A 12,811-nucleotide genomic window follows, 5' to 3' on the forward strand; every position below is an offset into this window, starting at 1 on the left:
TCAAGATTACTCTTACACTCAGCTCATTAATTATGAGTAGCTACCCTTCCGATGTCACAAATGCCATAAATATGGACATTTTAGAGCGAGATTGTCCTTTGGGGTTCAGAAGGAGAAGAAGACATAGAGGCCACCCAAAGTTAGAGGATTGACCTCACGCTGAAGAGGAGGAAATGGTACAGGCAGAGGAACGAGGGAATCATCAGAAGGGCGAGCAAGTGTCGATGGAAAATCAAGATGATCAAAGTATGTGGTTGGAGACTAAGGTTGTGTCAGAGCAGGATTAACTCTAGGGGATAATTCGGGAGGATCAAGAGGAGATGGTTACAATCGACCCTGCGCCCCTCTCAACGGTTACTGTTTCTCTCCCCCTCTCCTCATTAAATGAATCTCTTCAATATTTGATCAATATGTTCCTAAGGCCTGGTCCTTCTAGGCCTGACTTGTTGGTTGACTCGATTATTGGATTTTTGCCTTCCGCCCTAGACAATATAATAACATATATCCCAACTCTTAAAATAGACTTTCCCCCGTCTGATGGCCTTGTGTATTTTTCTTCCCCTGTGGACCCTGTTGAGAAATCCCACTATAACCTCTGCCCCTGGGAAAAGAAGGATATCCCTCTGGAAGCTATAGGTGGTTTGGGAGACATACAGGCTCCCTCTTTGCCCTGGAAGACTCAAGGCAAGAAGTCTAATCTATCAAAGGCCCAGCTAAGAGCAAAAATTGACATTGTTGATGGGAAACAATTATCTTTAAAATGGGCGCTTACAGCAGCGCATGCCCTAACCAGGGTTTCCAAATGATTGTGTTGTCCTTTAATTGTCGTGGTTTTGCTAGCACCTGCAAGAGGCTAGCTTTAAAAGCTCTGTTTCTTAATTATTGTCCTGATGTTATTATGCTCCAAGAAACCCTTGGAGCTGGTGAGGAGGTAAAAAAATCCCTTAGTAAAATGATGCTGGGATGGTCATTTTTTACAGTTGATGCCAAAGAAATATCTGGGGGATTGGCTCTGGGAGTCAAAGATAGTAGTGTGAAGATATTAAAATCATGGGGATTGGAACTAGTGCTGGGGGATAAGGTCTATTCGCAGGAACTCTGCTCAGAATTGTCACTCACTAATATCTATGGGTTGTGTCAATATAGGGTTCTATTTTGGAATAATATTCTTTCCAAATCCTTTATGAAAAATCCCAATTTCGTTGTGGGGCGGGATTTCAAATCTTTTTTAGGATTGTTTGAGACCTAGGGTCCAACAGCCTAAGCTGACTCTTTGGCATATTTCTTTATGAATAAAATTCGGTCAGGAAAGATTATAGATGTAAATCTATTGAAATCTAGACCCACTTGGAGGAACAAGCGACTGGGGAAGCTAGGGTAGTGAAGAGATTGGACCGGTTTCTTCTAAAAGAGGAAATGACCACTAAAATTCCTTTCTTCAGACATTGGGTAGGATCTAGAGGAGATTCACATCACTTTCCTATTTTGCTGGAGATGAAAGGGCCCAGCCGGAAGCCAGGGTCACCTTTCAAATTTAACTCAACATGGCTCAAAGAGACCTCATACAATAACTTAGTAAAAGCAACCTAGAGGCCATTGGTTAGTCATCAAGGGTCCTCTTTAGCCTAGTCTTTTATGGAAAACCTAAAAATAATGAAGAAGGAAACGATAGAGTGGGAAAAAGACAAAAATATAAGGGATGATGTTGAGTTAAACAAGATAGGGGAGGAACTGGACTCATTGGAGAGTCCGGAAGAGGATGGATATGAGACTGAAGAGAAGTGGGAAAGGATCAAACAGTTGGAGATAGGAAGAAGGAAAATACTTAATGATAATGAAGATCAATGGAGACTCAAAACAAAGAAATTTTGCTCAGAGCTTGGGACGAAAATTCAAAAAAATTACAAAATTATGCAAAAGGGAGGAAAAATACAAATACTATCTCGGGACTAAAAAGGGCAGATGGGGGCATAGAAAAATATTTTGATGACCTGGCCTCCATGGGAAGGGATCATTTTAAATACTTGTTCAAAGCCCCAGAAGTGGTTTCAATTGTAGAGGTGATTCACGTGGCCCAACTTTTCTCTCGCTATGTGGAGGAGGAGGAAAATGAGATGCTTATGGACCCATTGTCAAAAGGGGATGTTGAAGGGATTTTAAATTCCATGCAGAAAGATAAGAGTCCAAGGCCCGATGGTTGGACTCTGGAATTCTTCCAACATTTCTTTGAGCTAATTGAGGAAGAACTTACTGGGGTGGTGGAGGAATCTCGAGATAAAGGCTCTGTATATGAACCTTTCAACGCTACATTCCTCACTTTAATTCCTAAAACTGATGACCCTTCATCTTTTGAGGAGTTTAGGCCTATTTCTCTATGTAACTGCATTTATAAAATTATAGCCAAAGTTATTGTTGTATGCTTGAAACCAATCCTTTCAAGCAATATATCAAAGGAACAATTTGGGTTTCTCGATGGTAGACAGATTCATGAAGCTATCGGGGTCGCTCAGGAGACGTTGCATAGCATCAAATGGAGCAGGAAAAAAGGATTGATAGTTAAAATTGATCTATCTAAGGCATATGACAGAATCAACTGGCTCTACATTCACATGTTGTTGATGCATCTGGGTTTTAGTATTGGTTTCATCAACTAGGTAATGGGATGTATATCCAATGTTAGTTTTTTTGTTCTAATAAATGATTTCGCATCCCACTTTTTCCACAGTCAAATAGGGCTCATACAGGGATGCCCACTGTCTCCTCTCCTTTTTTTACTGGTGGCAGAAGGCCTTAGTCAACTGATTTTGGCCGCAAAAAGAAGAGGTGAGCTAAAAGGAATAGAAGTAGTTATCAATTTGTATATCACACACTTGATGTTTGTGGATGATATATTGTTGTTCAGTGATGGAAGTAGAAGAGGCATTCAACACCTAAAAGCCTCTCTTGATCTGTTTTAGTAGCAACTGGGATGTCCATAAATAGGCAGAAATCATCATTAATACATGAAGGATTCTCAGGGAATGAAATAAATAGGATTACCTCGGTTCTCCCATTTGAATCAAATGCTATGAAGGACAATGTCAAGTATTTTGGGTTCCATTTTAAGCTGGACACTTATAGGAAACAAAATTGGCATTAGCTTTTGGAAAAAATTGAAAATCACATTAAACATTGGAGTTATAAGTGGCTTTCAAGAGTTGGGAGACTAGTTCTATTTAAATCGGTCCTTCTTGCCATTCCAGTATATTGGATTGCTCTCACATGGGTCCCAAAAGGCATCATTACCTGGATTAGGAAAGTGTGTTTCCATTTTCTCTGGGTTGGATCAAAGGAGGATACAATACTACCATGGGTAGCTTGGGACAAAATTTCTCGGCCAAAGGTATGGGGAGGATGGGGCATAAAATCTCTCTCATCTTTTGCATCCTCCTTAGCAGCAAAATTGGGGTGGAGGTTATTATCAATGGAGAATTTGTGGATGATAGTTGTTAAAAGGAAATATAAACCCTGTACCCATTGATGAATGGATGCGTAGGCCTGATAAAAATGCCCTCCATGTTTCATCAGTATGGAAGGCGACGTTAGATTCTTTCAGCATTATAGAAGATGGTTTGGCTTGGAACATAGGAAATGGAGAGAAACTCATAATAGGAATCAATCCATGGGTGGGGTGCAACGAAGGTTTTTCTCTTTCAAGGGAGATTATGATTTGTTTGCATACACAAGGGTTTCATTTTCTGAATCAGATTGCAACGAAGGACCTCTCTACTATTTGGCATCAAGGATGGAAATTAGTAAAGGACCTACTACTAAAGCCCCTATGAGAAGAGGAATGGCAGAATTATTAAGAGAACTACAATACACTAATGTTAGGATAAGGGATCAACCTAATGTGCTCAAATGGGTTCATGCTCCTACAGGAAAATATTCTCCTAAGTATGGTCACAACTTTCTAATGGATAGAAGGGCATGGGGGGTACAGGATTGGTGGTGCAAACTTCTGTGGAAACTAAAAAGCCTGGCGAAATCAAGACTTTTCTTTTGGTTTATCCTAAGAAACAAAGCACCTACATGGGATATCCTCTAGAAGTGAAGCAAACAGGGACCCGGATGGTGTACTTTATGCAAAAGTTTAGAAGAAAATGTCCACCACCTTTTCTTAGTTTTTCCCTTCATCAATAAGATCTTGGAAGACACACTGAGACTTCTAGGGATATCAAAAACATGGAATGGGGCAAATATATGGGATGCCTGGAAAATATGGTGGAATTCTGCTATAGATGAAAATCACATAAATATCCCTTTGATCATCTCTTGGGGCATTTGGCTGACTCGGAACAAGGGAATTTTCTAGGACATCACTCCCTTGCACACTCTGATTATTGTTGAATGTGCCTCTATCTTTGCTCTAATCCCTCAACCATCTCCAAACAAGACACCTAGGATTGTTAGAGAAGAACAAATCAGGGTTGGTTTACCTTGGGCATACTTTGATGGAGCATCCAAATCTTAGAACAAATGTAGATCGGGGCTAGTTATCCATGTCAATAACCAAAAAAATTTGAAAGCTTTGGTGGGCCTTGGCTCAGGATCAAACAACTATGCAAAACTTCAATCCTTGAAATTACTATTGTGTTAGCTTATTCATATGGGGATGGGATCGGTTCAAATCTTTGGTGACTCATTAAATGTTATTAACTGGTTTAACGAAGTATAAAGATGTCAAAATTATATTTTGATTCCAATATTAGAAGAAATTTCACATTTAAAACTGAGTTTTGATCTCATAATTGTTTGCCACATCTACAGGGAGTGGAATACATAAGCATACCTCCTTTCTAAGGAGGGTTTGCAACATGCTTTGGGCGACTGGCGCATAACTGAAGTGGAGGATGATAGGATCTGTGTGTTGGATCAACAACCATATAATTTTTTATCTAACTGGCCTGTCAGCAAACTGTTTTATTAACTCAGTTATATGTTTGATATTTTTTAACAGACTTCATATGCTTTTGGTGGATATTGGTATACTATTTATGGTTTTTTTATATAGAAATAGATTTGTATGTATGGGTCATTTTCCTCATTAATAGGGAGGCCCGGGATCTTGACATGGATATTTTTTTGGCATATGGGTTTGAGTAGTTCTTGGTAATATCAGCCCAAAGATGGTTTTGCTATATGTTTTTTGTGGACACACAATACTCAGAATGCTTAAATGCATCTACAAATGTAGCTTTTTATTTCCTTAATAGAAAGTTCGAGTTTTTCCTTGGAAAAAAAGATAGATTATAATTATAATATTCTTTATGATACACATTATGACACAAACATGGGGTTTTCACTTAGTGAATTACTAACATAATGTGTGTATTCATAGAGTATTAAAGAATACTCCTAATTTTACTAGGTATTGATAAATATGTCCCAAAATATTTTGTTGAACCCCCTTCCCAATATGTAATTTTAATAAAAACAACCCATTATTTTTACTAGATATTTTTTTTTTATGCCTCTCAATATATGTAAATCCCCTAGTACTTTGCACTTCCCCCCAATACCTACAATATATTGACTTATTTTTCGTAATTTTGAAACCCCCTTTATGAATGAACATGGTAAGATATTGGCCAACAAAGTGAAGCCCATGTTGACACAAAATCCCCCCGCATCGTAGTTCACATTGTTTTCTTGAGCTCTATAGTCTTAATGTGCATACATACATGTTAATGTTGAATGTTTTTTGGATGAGACACAACAAAGTCGTGTTTAATAAGAAATAACATTTTTGTTCTTTTATATGGTATAATAATTCACCAATTAATGCAAGTTTATCCTTACATATAACAATAAAATATGAAAATTAGATTATTATGGCCTATTTTCCATAGTTATTAGAGGTTTGAGATTTAACACTCTACAACAAGAGCATGAAGACACATAGTATTGCACTTACATGATAGTAGTTCTGCGACATGGTGATAGTAGGTCCAACACATTTATGAAAAGTGGGAACAAAGCCACAATTAGTCTTCTCCTCTGGTGCAAAATGAAAAGTTTTTTATATTGGTTTTGACCACTTCTAGAGTAACCATGATTTGAATTCAAGATGCAAATAAAAATGCAACTTAGACACATCGAATTGATAACATTATGAGCATGGAAGCATGAACATAATTAAAGAAATAATGAATACACAACATAAATAGAACATAATGGTGTTTGTATTACTTAAAATGTTTTGTATGATACCCTGTGAAAGAGAGCAGAAGAGAGAAAACAATGCTTTGTATTGTATTGTACATTGCATACATTAAAATACCATTTGACATTGGTAAGATTAGCAATTCAATAAGTGAATTGAAATATTTTTCATCAATATGTGAAGGCTATTTGGATCTACAATCATTGGATTAGGGGAATTTTGAGATCTAAACTGGGCCTCCTAAGGAATATAATAAAATAATAGTAAAAGCAATAAAATAAGAGTTATGATTCTTTAAAAGAAAATAAGGAAAACTACATTTTTTAATTGTACTTTTGACTTATCTACTTATTGGTTTACTAAAATTTCAAGTGTGTACATCTATTGGATGTGGAATTAAATTTTGAACCCAACGAGTACCCACTCTACATACTTTTGAGTAGATCCACATGGAGAAAAATTCAAAATGCATTAAAAACATGTTTTTGAAATACCTTTTTTCATGTATTTTAAATTTTTGTCAATCCATAATCTAGTGGCTACTAATTGGGTGCATAATCTAATTCCGCATCAAACGATTATATACACCTGAAGTTTTTGAAGTTTTCAAAAACTTGAGGTCCATGTTCATCGTTTAGTTATTGGTTTATTATTATAATTATGTTGTATCGCTTAATGCGTAATAATTGTTGGATATTTTAGTTGAAAAGAAGTATCTTATCCATTCTACTATTAATTAAAAAGCATTAATATATTCATGTAAAATGTGTGTTTTTTTTTTATTTCTTTTACAAATTTAGGTATATTATTTTCCTATAACATGAGGATTTCTCATTTTTATTTTTGTTTGAATATTTTATTATTATTATTTCTTTTTTAATATTATTAAAATTTTAAAACCAATATACTCTTTCATAGTAAAATATGTATTTAATTTTTAATTTATATATATATATATATATATTATTTTTTCATATTTTAATATGAGGATTTCTCATTCTCATTTTTATTTAAATATATTTTATTATTATTTTCTTCGATTTTTTATTAAATCTTTAAACAAATATACTATGTATTCCTCGGTGTGGAATAATAAACATATTTTATCTCTAATTGTAAAGTAATATCTACAATAGAGTGATTGAAATAATATAAATATTGTATATTTTAATGTAATTATGTCATCTATTTTATCTCTAAATTTTTTAAGAATTGAGATAGATTAAAAAAATAATTTAGATACAAACATCCCAATATTTATATGATCTTCATATAAGATAGATATAAGTTGGTGTGTTTTATATATATTTGTATGTTCACTTGGTATCATGAAACACACTCTAGATGGTGTAATTACCATGAACTCCCCTTGTTCCAATAGTTGATATGATATAGTTTTAATATTGCTATATTTATGTATATTTGAATCTGTGAATGAGTGTTATTTAGCCCACATTCTTTTATTAGCATTGTTGTTTTATATGATAATGGGTAAACATACCCGGAGATTGGCATTCCAAACGTAGGGCAATTAATATATTCTCTTCAATACTATAAATGCATGTTGCTCCTCTTAATGCAATAAGAAATGAACTCATTTGCCATGGCTCAATTATGCAGTCAACATTCTTGTAACATAAGTCAATTACTTAAAGAAGTATTGCACAAGATCTTCATCGTTAGAGCCATAAAAAAACATTTGTTACTAAACCCATTTAATGATCTCAATTTCAATCCCATATATATTTAGTATTTTGAAGGCCCATTTAATCTACTAATAACTTCATTAGATCATATTTCACTTTACACTATTTTAATCTAAATTGCGCATATATTAAATGTTTTGAAAACCTATTTAATTTACTAATAACTTTCTTACGGAAATTTTTTGAATCTTAATTAATGAGAACTTCTTAATATATATAATATAAATTGAAGAGCAAAATATATTTTAAATTTTTTAAAAAGCAAATATCATTCCTAATTCACAAAATGTTCTCCTAATTCTTTGATAACTCAAAACCCTTATTTTTGAAAAATCTAACATGCCCATAGCCTTATAAATGAGATTCAAACCAAAATCATAAATAAAACAAAATATAATTTATTTAGTTTAAACATCACAATTTCAAATTACATCTAAACTATTTATACAAATTTAATTCAAAAAATATTTAATTAATTTTGTTCATAAGCAGAAAATCCGTATTTATATAAATTTAATTCAAAAAATATTTAATTAAATTTATTCATTAAAAAATACATCTTAAAGATTCACACTATAGTTGAATACATTATAATTTTTTTGACTGATAATTTAATTTATTTTATATATATTATTTTAAAAATTTTAAATAATATTATTTTATAATTATAATAATAATTTAATTTTAAAATCATAATTAAATCAAATATCATATTAATATAAAAAACTCCTTATTTTTATAATAGATTAAAATAGATAATGAATCTATTTATGACTGTGAGTAAGAATTCCTCCTCATCCCACATTTATCATTAATTTAATTTATGATAAGTTTGAAATCAATTCTTCCGCATTTTTCCTTTTATGAAAATAACTTTAAACAATTAGGATATCCGAGTTTGAGTTGACCTTTCTATTCTTCAAATATTTTTAACACAACTCGAAAGGACAACTAGATGTGGATTGTTGAACACATCATTCGAGCGTGGGAACTTAGAAAGTCTATGGCTCGATTTTAGAAGTTCATCGTTTTACGTGATCAACTTTGGATTTGTTTTATATTTTAATAAAGGTGTTTAAAAAGATATTCCAAATTATTTATTGGATTTATTAGATTTTTTTATTTTGTAAATAATATGCTAATGGATTGTTAGTTAAATATATTTGATTTTTAATTAATTTTTAGTTTTTTTTTAAATAATTTATAAAAAAAATAATTTTTGATGATGGGTGGAATGTCCACTCCAAACATTGTATTTGAAAATTTTCATATACAAATTTTTTCTGAAAATTTCTAACAATATGAATAGTGCGAAAACTTGCATTTTATTAAAATTTTATAAAAAGAAATATTAAATTGAATATTTTGAAAATTAAAAAATATCCTTTTGTATTTTTTAAAATTTAAATTTCTAAAGTCTAACTTATAGACGAAATGGCATTTTTTAAGAGAAATTCAAGCAAGAATGTGATTTTTTGTTCCTTAAAATACATGTTTGAACCCATAAATAGATTCACAACCTTGAAAAAACCTTGGGACATTTGAATTGTACATATCAAACCACTTAAACTTAAGTTATTAAATTCTCTGTCAAATTTTGATTAAAATTAACCAAAAAACTGTTGTGAAGAAAAAATGTCGTGAAAAAGGGTCATTTCATCTATAAGTTAGACTAAGTCTTTTTTAATCGGTGGATATTCAAGATGTAATTAATTGTACATGTGTTTAAATAGAATTGTTAGTTATAAAAAATTTATCAAAAAAATAAAAATAACAAAAAAAATCTCTCTTTTGTCAAATTTCCTAACCATTAATTAAATTATGCTGACAATTCAATATGTGTGGATTATGTACGGTTTATTAATAATTGGGCATAAAAATACTAGTTCTACATGGACCAAACTACAATCTCAATCATGGTGTAACAACCCTCGTAAAAAATCATGTAAAAAAAATATAAGACCATGGGACACATTCCAAACTGAATGGCAGGGAAAACATCCTAGCAGGTGTTCATTTCGGTTATTATGGCTAAAGGAAAATAGCAAAGGTAATGGCAAAGGGTTTGGAAAGACATGAGGCATTAATTGACATTTTATTTATGAAAATAATGGAAATTAGGAGAAAAGGAAGGTGAAATGTCACAAGTTGCATGTGAGGAGGAAAACGAAGAAAAATAATGGAAAAATGAAGAAAATAGAGGCCTCATTAATAAAAAGGCTTCTGAGGATCAGTTGGTAACCTTTTGTCAGTTTAGTTTCGGACCTCTCTCTCTCTCTCTCACTCTTGGACACTTAGAGTTCTTGGAGAATTTCAGCTTTGGATCAAGGAAAGCAAAGAAAACAAAGCGGAAACAAAAATCAAACAAGGAAGAGCATGATCAAGCAACTACAATAGGATTAGTTGCAGGTATCAAGTTGCATGTGTGATTTCCTTGCTAGTTTTGGCATGCATGTTTATCCATGTGTGTTCTTAGTTCTCTTGTTGTCATTGGTATGGGTTTTTTCTAGGTGTGACAGTGTTTTTCAGCCTAGCCTTGACATTTCCGAATAGCCATGGCATGATGGGGTTCTCATGTTTTGGTTGAGTTAGATTGTCGAATGGATTCGAAATTGAGTGAGGTGGTCTCTGAAAGAAAGAACACATGGCCTAGTGATCCCTGAATTATACTGTGGATTGCAGTAAAGCCTTGGCCTAGTAACCCCTGAACCAAACTATGGGTTGCGGTAAGCCAGATTTTGTGTACCTCAATGGGCCTAGGAATGCTTGACCAGGGAATTACAGGACATATGGTAAAACCTAGAGGTGAGTGCTCTTGATCAAGCCTAGGAATCCTTGGTCAGTGATTGGAAGGATATCTGGTAAAGCCTGGAGGGTGGAATCTTGATTAGGCCTAGGGATCCTTGATCGTTGTATGGTGGGTTACTAGGAGACATACAAATTCCTCATGGTGTAGGTGGAGAAATCTAGTGGAATCCATGCTTGTTTAGGGCATAGTGATCTGGTGGGAATTGTGGTAAACACTGGTTCTATTGATGAGGGTGAGGTGGTTTACCCTCAGGAAGCCCTCGTTGATTTCTGGTTATCAATCCCACATTGATCCTTGCAATATGGCACGGGGGTGATTGGATAAAAGAAAGATTCCTTCATTTTCCTCCTTACATGCAACTTGTGACCTTTCACCTTCCTTGGATGAGGAATCAAATATTGCATCCAATGAGTGTTGCCGCTCAAAATTTGAGTAAACCCATAGGGAGATAATTTGAAAATACGAGTTGAAAAAGTATTTTTTTATTTTTTCCTACTAAAATTTGATGATATAATCTAATACTATTTAATTATTTCCAGTATTATTTAATATTTTTCTTAGGAGGCCTATTTTAGACCTCAAAATGCCCCTAATGTTCCAAGAGATTGGATAGATACATTTTGAGTAAATCTCTGTAAAATGATCTGGTGGGGATTGGATCCCATAGCATCCCTTCGTTTATTTCAGATCATCAGCCAATCATGCTTTCCTAGGAAGGGGTTAGTATGAGGAGGTTCAATCCCTTAAAAGTGAACCATGGTTGAAAATGAAAAAAATTGAGACTTTGGTGTCTAATGTCTGGAACAGGGACTTGACACCCCCCCCCCTTCGCCGAACAACATGTCTTCTATATGTGAGAAATTAAAATCCTTGAAAAAGGAAGTTCGAATATGGATCAAAAGCAAGAGGGAGGATGAATATAAGGAACTATTTGATATTGAGAATATACTTTCGTATTACAATGACCCTGAAGACCCTCTATTTTTCTCTGAGCTATATCGATCCAAAATTATAGAACTCGATAAAAAGAGAAGGATACTCTTATCTCAGGAGGAAGATATTTGAATGAAAAGTCGGGCTATATGGGTTAATGTTGGGGATAAAAATACCATATTTTTTCACATGGGCAACAAAATAGCTCTATCATTGTTGTCAACCACTTTAACAATCTTTTCAAGGCACGAGACCAAGAATTTTTTTCGCAAATGGATTATGTAGCACTTGTTCATAGTTGATCATTGGGGCATAACTAACAGAGGTTTTGAAGGATTGTGCATAGGAAAATAGCCCTGGTTCAGATGGATAGGGAGTAGAATTATTTCTACATTTATTTGAGCTGATGATTCCAAACCTCTTGGCAGTTGCTGAGGAATCAAGGATTTGTGGATTCATATTGGGGTCCGTCAATGCCACATTCATAGCCTTAATTTTTAAGAGGGAGAAACCCAAGACTTTTACAGATTTTAGACCAATATCCCTTTGCAACTCTGTGTATAAGATGATCTCCAAATTAATTTCCTACAGGCTCAAACCGGTATTAACGAGACACATAACAACTAAATAGTTTGGGTTTCTGGAGGGCAGGAAAATACAGGATTTCATTGCCATTGCACAAGAGGTCCTACATTCTATTAAATCCCTGAAGCTGAAATCATGTCTACTCAAGGTTGATTTGATCAAACCCTATGATTGCATGAACTATGAGTTCCTAAAACTGGTATTGATCAAAATTGGTATCTCCCCACAAAACATTAAATGGATTTTGGCATGCATCAACATTTCTAATTTTGCAATGATTAATAATGGATTTCCGACACAATTCTTTAGAGCCTATAAGGGTCTGAGGCTGGGGTGTGCTTTGTCACCTCTCCTCTTTTGCCTTTTGATAGATTGTATGAGCCGCAAGATGGGAGATGTGAGGGATAGGGGAATGATATTTGGGGTTCGTGTTACCAGACATTGTTTTGTCACTCATTAATGTTTGTAAATGATTTATTATTTTGTGGTGAGTCATCTCTCATAGAATGGACACATATTCATAAGATCATTAAGACTTTTGGAGAGGCTATAGGATTATACATGAGAAAAACT

This window comes from Pinus tabuliformis, chromosome J, assembly GCF_031772625.1.
Source record: "Pinus tabuliformis cultivar Carrire ecotype Pingquan chromosome J, CPIR1, whole genome shotgun sequence".
Taxonomy (NCBI): Eukaryota; Viridiplantae; Streptophyta; class Pinopsida; order Pinales; family Pinaceae; genus Pinus; species Pinus tabuliformis.